Consider the following 9,520-nt stretch of genomic DNA (forward strand, 5'->3'; position numbering starts at 1 on the left):
AAAAGTGCTGTGAGATTGGCCCAATGCCGGGATACTCACATGGGACCTTCAATGAGAGGAACCTAAGAACATAAATGGCTCCAGGGCCCTGGGAGCTCTCGAATGAGGGGTGGGTCAGTAGTGTCTGTGCAACTGGGAGTTCCAGGGAAGGGCTCCTTGGTGACTTCCTAAAGCCCTGGTTTGGGGTCCCCCTGCAAACCCATTGGGTCTCAGGAAGGCCAGATCACTCTGTCCAGAGACATCAAAACCACAGTGTCCCTGAGGGAGGAATCTGACATCAGGGCACTCTTTTCACTACTGGACTAGAGATGCTGAGAGGTCAATGCCCTGTGAGCCTTGACAGGACCCTCTTCTGCCTAGGCAGTGCTGGGCAGCAGGGGGCGCTCAGGGGCCAGGACATGGGCTGCTGCTCCAGGATCAGGTGAGAGGGAGCTGGCCAGGGATTTCCTCTGAGGCTTGGGACTTCCTCTCTTCATACAAACAATCCAAACTGAAAGTTGTACATGACTGCTGAGGTGACTGTGAATATCCTGCTCTATCAGATTATTTACCAAACCCAATGAGACATGAGAACTACTCACAAGGGGGTGTTTCAATGGCGTCGGGATATCTGAATTGTGAGGGGCTGGTGCAAGGATGGATTTATTACCTCACTCGAGGCATCATGTTGGAGACACATTGTTTTAAGAAGAAGACATTCAGGTATCAAAGCCCAGAGCTGGGCCAGATGGCCCCATGTCACACAAAGGTGGGCCCACAATGAGGAACATATCGTGTGGGGCTGGTTCCTCAGTCTGCAAAGAGGTCATGAACCTGGAAGATGATTCACCTTCTCCACCCAAGATTAGGACTTGGACACTTATACTCCCACTGAGCCTGTTCCCTGTGTCAACCATCTTCTCTCAGGTGGGGTCAAGACCTCAGCTATGAAATACTCTGTCTCATGAATATGCAAAAGAGAGGAGGCAGACTGGATTAAGTATGGATAAGTCTATGCCCTGAGGGCATCACCCACAGCCATATCCTCCCCTATGGAGTGCTCGCATCACAGCCCTCACCATGGAATGGAGCTGGAGAACCCTTCTCCTGGTGGCCATGGCTACAGGTAAGGGGCTCCTCAGTGTCTGGGTTGAGAAGGGACAAGGGAGAGTCAAGGGAGATTTCCACCCACTCCTGTCTCCTCTCCACAGGTGTCCACTCCAGTTGCAGCTGGTGCAGTCTGGGGCTGAGGTGAGGAAGCCTGGGGCCTCCGTGAAGGTCTCCTGCAAGGCTTCTGGATACACCTTCACCAGCTACTCTATGCAGTGGGTGAGACAGGCCCCGGGAAAGGGCCTGCAGTATATGGGCTGGATCAACACAGAAACTGGGAAACCCACGTATGCCCAGGGATTCTCAGAAAGATTTGTCTTCTCCATGGACACCTCTGTCAGCACGGCCTATCTGCTGATCAATGGCCTCAAGTCTGAGGACACGGCCATGTATTACTGTGCAAGACACAGTGAGGGGAAGTTAGTGTGAGCCCAGACACAAACTTCCCTACAGGATGGGCTGTGACCACCAGGTGGCGATCAGGGTCCCTGAACACAAGGACCATCTCAGCAGCAGGTGCAGTTGGAGGTTTGGGCTGGTTTCCTGAGTGGTTTCCTCTTCATGTCACAGTTTCCCTCAGGGAACCTCTGGATTCCTGATTCTGTACTTACCTCAGAAGCCCTTGTGTTAGAAAGTCTGTTGTAAAGAGACACCACTTTCTCACATGGACAAAAGGCACAGAATCTCTTTCAAATACTCTTGTGCCCAAATGACAATCATCTAATTTTCTGACCCAAATGCCCTGAATCTAACAAGAGGCTCCACTGACTTAACAGTGCAACTCACCTGAATGCTCACCTTAAATTGAAAAACATCTCAATTTCTAGCCGTGGCCAACACAGTTATTTGAACCCAAAGCTGAGAAGAAAAACCCCGGTGATGACAGTCATTGACTTGTCATCATGCTCATAGCACAAGAGTAGGTGACACCAGGCAGAGGCAGAGGGAGCCGTGAAGCTTGGTGCAGATGTCTAGGCTGATGATGAGCACAAACATTAAGGGGCATGGGATGTTTATTATGGAAATCTCTGGGAAGAAGAGGAAAGACCCTCAGTCAGAGCTGGTTGATGAAGCCATAAAAGGAGACTGGCTCAGGGCTTTATTTTGTCCAGGCAGTTGGGGATGGTGAGGAATTCTGCTTCCAGTGGGTGGTTTCAATCTCAAAATGACATCTAAAGAGAAACGTATGATTTCTTAACTCAATTCTCATTTCAGGGGCAGATGGAGAAACTGCAGCAATGAACCAACAGTTGTCAGAACTCAAAAAAAAAAGAAAATAAAGTATGGTACCCATTTTGCTTACAAGTATAAAAAAGCAAATATTGAGATAAAACATCTTTACGTGTGTACAAAAACAAGATCTACAGAAAAGGAGAATAATAATTATAAGTAAGCAAATGATGATGATAAAAATTATGATGGTGATGATGATGATGATGATGATGAAATTATGATGGTGATGATGATGATAATGGACTGAGACAGGGGTCCAGGTCCATTGAAATTATGGCTCCTTATAAAGACACACCATCACAATGGCTCCTGCAGTGAGGGGTGTCCGCTCTTCTTTGTAAGTGTTGATATATTTTCTACTGGGAGCCCAGTGAATTATGCAGCTTGGGTGATCGCTGATGTGACCAGGTGAGTAATGAGGCCAAAGGTGCCCAAGTGTGAATACCCTGGAACTGGGAAGGTGTTACCTTCTATAACTGAGATACTTTGAGGATGTGCATGTAGGTAACAAGGAATCACCTTTCACAGGGTCCTATTTCTCTTTATCCCTACCTGCATGATCCTTAATATCGCTATTTCTAAAAATCTCCTGTTATTTATTATTCATGTATTTTCTCCAATGATAGAAGCTTTCTCCATATGCCCTGCATTTTCTGCTGTGTTTATGGTGGATGAGGCTTTAAACCAGTGGTTCTCAACCTTCTGGCCCTTTAAATACAGTTCCTCATGTTGTGACCCAACCATAAAATTATTTTCATTGCTACTTCATAACTGTAATGTTGTTACTGTTATGAATCGTAATGTAAATATCCTATATGCAGGATGGTCTTAGGCGACCCCTGTGAAAGGGTCGTTCAACCTCCAAAGGGGTCTCGACCCACAGGTTTAGAACCGCTGCTTTAAACCCATATGTAGAATGACAATCTGTTCATGAAAGTAAGGCTTATTTCTGATGTGTGATTCAAAATAAATCTTGCATCCTCCCCTTACCCAGATCCAAAGTCAACAATATACTAGGACATATTTAAAGGATCTTTTATCACGAACAAGTAGAATATCATCCATAATGCAAGGATTGTTCAATGTATGTAAACCACACAGAATGTAGGATGAAAACATTTCATCACACTCTCTGACCCAGCTGGTGTGGCTCTGTGGTTGAGAGTCAACCTATGAACCAGAAGGTCATGGTTTAATTCCTAGTCAGGTCACATGCCCAGGTTGGGAGCTTGATCCCCAGTAGGGAGTGTGCAGGAAGCATCTGATCATGATTCTCTCTCATCATTGATGTTTCTATCTCTCTCCCTTCCTCTTGGAAATCAATAATAATGTATTTTTAAAAATAAGCTCACACTCTCTGTCCTCAGACTGCTACACACTGTCCCTACATGGCCCCTTCCCTCAGACAGTCACTTCTGTGCCCCTTGCCTTCCTTCATTCCACATCTCCCCCTGTTGGTCAGCTCATGTCATAGAGAGTGATCATACTCCTAATTGATCGAACTCCCGAGGGGACACTTTGCATATTAGGCTTTTATAGATAGACTAGTAGCCCGGTGCACGAAATTCATGCACTGCAGTAGCGGGGGGTGGAGATGGGCCCCTCAGTCTGGCCTTCACCCTCTCCAGTCTGAGACCCTTCAGGGACTGTCCAACTACCTGTTTGTGCCTACACTTTTAACAGATAACAGCTCCATTGTTGTTTCTTTCTTATGCTTAAAACCATTGGAATTAGTAGGTATTCAAAGTGTGTATATATTTTGGGGGTACACCCTGTATATCTCTAGTCAGAGGTGAAAGAAACCAACAGCAGATTTGGAACCCCCAGACAGTGAACCTCGTTCACTCCCCACATGTCTCCCCACTTCACTTTCCACCTTCGTGGGCAGCAGGAGAATCAACATTTTCTCTCATTAATTCGGAAAAGCACGTCCTGTCACCCACTGCCCGGCAGGAGTGCGCTAGGCCCCAAGCAAGCAAGGCTCAGTCAGGGCAGCCTTTGCTCATGGGTACTGGCACCCAAAGTGCACATTCCTCCTCTACAGTCGCCCCGACTATCCCACTGTTTCACTCAGAGGACGGAATTCCTCTCAGCCTCTGGGTTCTTGATCTTGAACGCTGACCAAAGGCACCTCAGCGAGGGCTGCCTGTGCCCACCAGGTATGTCTATCTGCACCTGCTCCTGCCTCAGCACCTGAATTAACCCCCCAGAGGTGATCTCGTAGCTGCACTGGCCTCCGTGGGAACAGGGAATCACCACTCCGCCCTCTCACTGTCATCTCACAGGCACCCACCCTCAGCACCCAGAACAACCAGACACTCTCCAAAGGATGTGAGCACATCAGAGGGGATGTGTGCACATCCTGTGGGGGTGTTAGGCATGCTGGGTTGATGGAAGTGCGGTGGAGAGGCGGGGAGAACTTGTGCATGCCTTTGTTTGCAACTGTTGCAGGCGTGGGAGGGTGACAGTGTTCTGGGGGATGTTCACACGCCGAGGGGGATGTGCACACTGGAGGCCTCTGGCTTTGCAGATTCGCAAACCCCTGTGGTGTGGCCAGGAGGATGTCAGTCTGGCCCGCCACGGTGGCTGTCCCTGCAATCCTGTGCCTTCTGGGCCAGGAGGCGGATCTTGCGCAGCCACTTCTGGGCGCTGATGGCCTGCAGGCGCTACTTCAGCTCAGCCTGCAGGCTCCGCTTGGCGCACTCACAGCTGTCACCACCATCATGTGGGGTATACAGGCCGCCCTCCGCCAGCCTGCCTCCCCTGTCCAGAGGCTCTCTGCACTGCTCACATGCCCAGAGTGACTGGGGCTGGGCGGAACCCAGGTGTCCTGCCCTGCCCAACCCCGGCCGATTCGCCCCTGTGCGAGCTGCCACCCTGCCGGGAAGGGTCACGGATCCAGGTCCCAGACCTCGGACAGCTTCAAGCACTGCCTCCCGCTCGACAGGGTCACAGATCCATGTCTTGGTCCTGTGGACAGCCTCAAGCGCTGCCCCCCGCTCGGCAGAGTCACAGATCCAGGTCCCGGGACAGCAGACAACCTCCCGCGGTGCCCCCGGCCCACCAGGTCACGGATCTGGGTCCGGACCATGGACAGCCTCAAGCACTGCCCCCCGCCAGCCAGGTCACAGATCCGGGTCCCGGACTGCCGACAGCTGCAACTGCTGCCCCCCGCCCGGCAGGATCACAGATCCAGATCCCGGACTGCAGACAGCCTTGCCCACTGCCATCAGCCTTCAGTATGCAAATTAGCTGCCATCTTGTTGCTTCAGGGTGGGGGTCCTCACTGGGGTGCCTGGCCAGCCTGGATGAGGGGATTATGGCTGTTTGCAGCTGGTCACACCCCCTTCAGGGTGGGTGTTCCCACTGGGGTGCCTGTCCAGTCTGGGTGAGGGGCTGAGGGCCGTTTTCAGGCTGGCGGGTGACGGAAGCTCCCAACCTGTCCTTTTTTTTTCTTTTCTTTTTTTTATTCTGGGATTTATTTACCTTCTATGGCTGTCACTGGAACTGAGAGCCGGCTTTAGCTCTGAGGCTCAGCTCCAGCTCTGAGACCTTGGCTGCTGAAAGCAGGGATCTGGGTTTGTTTGGGTTCTATAATTGAAACACTGTTGTGGATCTGCTGGCTGAAGCCCGGCTGGCTGAAAGCAGGTTTCTGGAGTTTGTTTAGCTTCTATAATTGCAACATAGTTGCTTAGACTGCAGCTCAGAGGCCAGCAGCGGCAGGCGGGGAACCTGGCTTCCTCCATCACTGGAGCAAGCAAGCCTCCTGTTCACTTCAGCTGCCTGGCTGCCGGCCGCCATCTTGGTTGGCAGTTAATTTGCACATCACCCTGATTAGCCAATAAGAAGCGTGTCCAAGGTACGGTTAATTACCATGTATGTCTATTATTAGATAGGATAGATAGATAGATAGATAGATAGATAGATAGATAGATAGATTTTAGTCATCGGTACATACAACCCACTAAATATATTCATCTGACATGTGCATCCTCGATTTTCACCCAGGACATGTGTCAGAGAAGTAGCCTGAAGCTGCTGTCAGGCCCCTGCTAAACTGACCCACCATGAACCATGGCAATACCTGGTAACTCAATGCTACTGATGGACAGGCCTGTGCAAGGTGAGGTCACAGCCAGCACAGAACACTTCTAACAGAAAACAAACCTTATGTCAGACACTCTGCCATCTGTAGGACAAGCCCCGTGATGGGCAAGGTGGGCTGGTGAGCTGAATGTCAAGGTGTCCCCAGTGACAAGAGCTTGTGTAGATAGTGAGATATCTGTGAAGGTGAAATTCAAAGAACATAAAAAGCAGAACTGCAAGAGGAATCCATAGCTGGAATAAATTCAGAGAAAACTCAAGGTTTAGTAAATGATGGTAAGAGAGGTGTTTACTTAAGAAATTGAACAAGGGGAAGAAAATGTGTACTTCCTTTGAGTGTAACTCAACACAGATGAAAATGATTTCCTGGCCTGTTTTTCTTATAAAAATACTAGAGGCCCGATGCACAAAGATTCATGCAAAAATGGGCCTTCCGAGACGCGTCCCAGGTCTTGTCCCGGAGCAAATGGAGTAAGCAGCTGAAACTAATAACACCCACCCCGAATTGGCGAAATTACTCAGCTGGTGAGACAGTTTGCAGCCGGGAAGGGCAGAGCTCCCCTGGAAAGGTAAAACACCAGAGATCTGGGCAGGAAACTTTGCCAGACCTCTGAGCCCAGAGGGTCGGAGGGAGACCGCGTGGCAGACAGCCGCGTCTCTTGGGACAGACACAGCCCCTGACTGGGATTCCTGGCGCCGGGGTACTTGAGATTTGGGTTCTGTGATTATGGAGGACTGAGCCTAAAGGGGGCAGCCTGAGGAGCTGACCAGATCATGCATTGCTGGTAAGAGAGGAGCTTTTCCGCGGCCGGCCAGCGTTTGTTTGTTTCTTTGTTTTCACTGAACCCTGCTCATAGGACAGTTCGGATACAGACACTCACCTGTGCTGAAGAGAGGGAGAAGGTGTGGACGAGTGGAATCTGGGGAAAGGCTGAGGAGAGAGGGGGCGCCGGGAGAGGTGACAACGAATTGAATGCTGAGACACCCCCTGGGCCCAGGACTGGGGCAGCCATTCTCTCCGGAGGGTGGAATTCCTCACCCCACGCCCCAGGCAAGGAGCACAGCCACACCCAGATTCCACCCTGTACGAGATAAAGGATTAAAATAATCTGATTAGTCCCTGGGAGTTACCAGGGTCTGGCCTATAGAGGGACTTTCAGTCCCACCAAAAACACAGAGCAGGGTAACGATTATTTAAGAACCTGCTCTGGGCAGTTGACCTCCCCAAACCAGTTTTAAGTGCAATAGAAAAAATAAACCCTTGCTGCTGGGTAGAGAAGCATTATAGCCTCAGAGGCCAACCCCAAAACACTGCCACCCAGAGGCTGAGCCACAAACTGACTCTTAGGTGAACACAAATTAAGGCAGTCTGGATCACAAATACGGCCTGCTTTAAAATCAGGACTGTGATTTACAACAGGGAGGAACAGTGTATCGCAGGGAAATTCAACACTCTCCTGAATACCTGGCAGGACTAAGGCGAGCCAGGCTGAAGAGTAGAAGAACCGAAAGACCTTCACTACTGCAAATTTTTTTTTCTTTTTTTGCCTTTTAACTAAGAAACCAATTTTTTTTCTTTTTCCTCTTTTTCCATCACCTGATTTTACCCTTTTAATTACTACATTTTTATTTTTAACCAGTATTATTACTGCTACCATTTTACCATTTTTTAAAGTGCCATTTTATTTTCTCTTTTTTTTTTATTTTGGGAGTAGTGTTCATCATTCTATTTTCATCGTTCCTTTAGCATCAATTTTCCCTACCTCAATTTTACCTCTATGCTAAAACCCTCTTCCACACTTTTCCCCTTTTGGTGTCCTGTTTTTCTTACCCTATTCCTGCTTTAGATTTTCCCTATTCCGTCTTTTTACCCCCTGTCTAATTTCACCCTACTTATATATACTATTTCCAATCCACTGCTCTAAATCCTTTTACACCTATCCCTTATCCTTCTTCACTATCCAAACATTTTTTTCCTTTATCTTTCTATTGTTTTCTTGCTGTTTGCTTGATTATTGAATATATTGTGTTGTGTTTTTTTTGTTTGTCTGTGTTTTTTTTTTTTTTGCTTGTTTTGTTTTGTGTTTTTTCTTTGCTTTTTTAGGACTGGTTGTGAGGTTGTTTTGCTTTTTTTATTTTTTTTCTGCTGGTTTTCCCCCTCCCTCCCCTCCCCCACCCCCCGGCTATTTTTGTGCTTCTGTTTTCCCTTGCCTCTCTTGATATCATTGGTTGTTTGTAGTTTGCATTCATCTCCAGGGATCTGTTGCTGGAATTTGTTGGGATTAGTGGCAATTCTATTGGAGTTTTCTCCTCATACAAATAGTCTCTTCCCCTCTTCTACTTCATTCTCTCTTTTCGCTCTTTTTTCCCCCTCTTTTTTTTCCCAACTTCATTTTTGCACTTCTTTTTTTTTCTTATTTTTCTTTCCTTTTCCTTTTTCTCTTTTATCTTTTCCTCTTCTTTCCTCCTTATCCCCTAATTCTCTTAATTCGAGTGGTCACCTTTATTTGGGGTTATTAATATCGTGAATATATTTGTGTTCAGTGCCTGGTACGTTGTGCCTTGTTGTGTTGTATTTTGTGTCTTTATATCAACGCAGCAGATCCAAGCAACAGCAGCCTCCTGATCACCACACCTTCTGTCTGAGGAACAGCAGCTGTACGTGAAGCCTCCCCCCACCAGCCAGAAGAGCCACCACAGCTGTGAACAGCACCCACCAGAGAAACTGCTGCCAACTGAGGAGCGGCTGCGACCACAACCACCCAAGGAGCAACCACAGCCCAAGGAGCCACTGCCACCAAGGGGGCAGCCACTGAAGGAATCAACATCTAGATATGTCAGTGAGATCAAACATGGGTAGGCAAAGAAACCCCCAAAGGAAAGAAAAGGAGGACTCGCCAGAAAAGCAGCTAAGTGAGACAGAGGCATGCAACATGACAGAAAAAGAATTCAGAATAAGGGTCCTAGCCTGCATAAACCGGATGGAGGAAAAAATCAACAACATATGCAAGAAGCAAGATGAAACAGATGAAAAAAATCAATAACATATGCAAGACCCAAGAAGAAATGAAGAGCGATATAGCTGCAATAAAAA

Source organism: Myotis lucifugus, unplaced genomic scaffold (genome assembly GCF_000147115.1).
Source record: "Myotis lucifugus unplaced genomic scaffold, Myoluc2.0 scaffold_850, whole genome shotgun sequence".
NCBI classification, from domain to species: domain Eukaryota; kingdom Metazoa; phylum Chordata; class Mammalia; order Chiroptera; family Vespertilionidae; genus Myotis; species Myotis lucifugus.